The following is a 204-nucleotide window of genomic DNA, read 5'->3' as shown; positions in this document are numbered from 1 at the left end:
GGAAGAGGAGGACGACGACGAGGGCGGCGGTGACGGGACCCGGCTGGCTGTCCCCGCCCGGCGGCGGCGGCGGCGGCGGCGGCGCTCGTACGCCGGGGAGGACGAGCTAGAGGACCTGGAGGAGGAGGACGACGACGATGACATCCTGCTGGCCCCGCGCACAGGGGGCTCCCCGGCGCCCCCGGGACCAGCCCCGGCGAGCGG

This window comes from Hipposideros armiger, unplaced genomic scaffold, assembly GCF_001890085.2.
Source record: "Hipposideros armiger isolate ML-2016 unplaced genomic scaffold, ASM189008v1 scaffold_432, whole genome shotgun sequence".
Taxonomy (NCBI): domain Eukaryota; kingdom Metazoa; phylum Chordata; class Mammalia; order Chiroptera; family Hipposideridae; genus Hipposideros; species Hipposideros armiger.
This window is presented reverse-complemented; position numbering follows the sequence as displayed.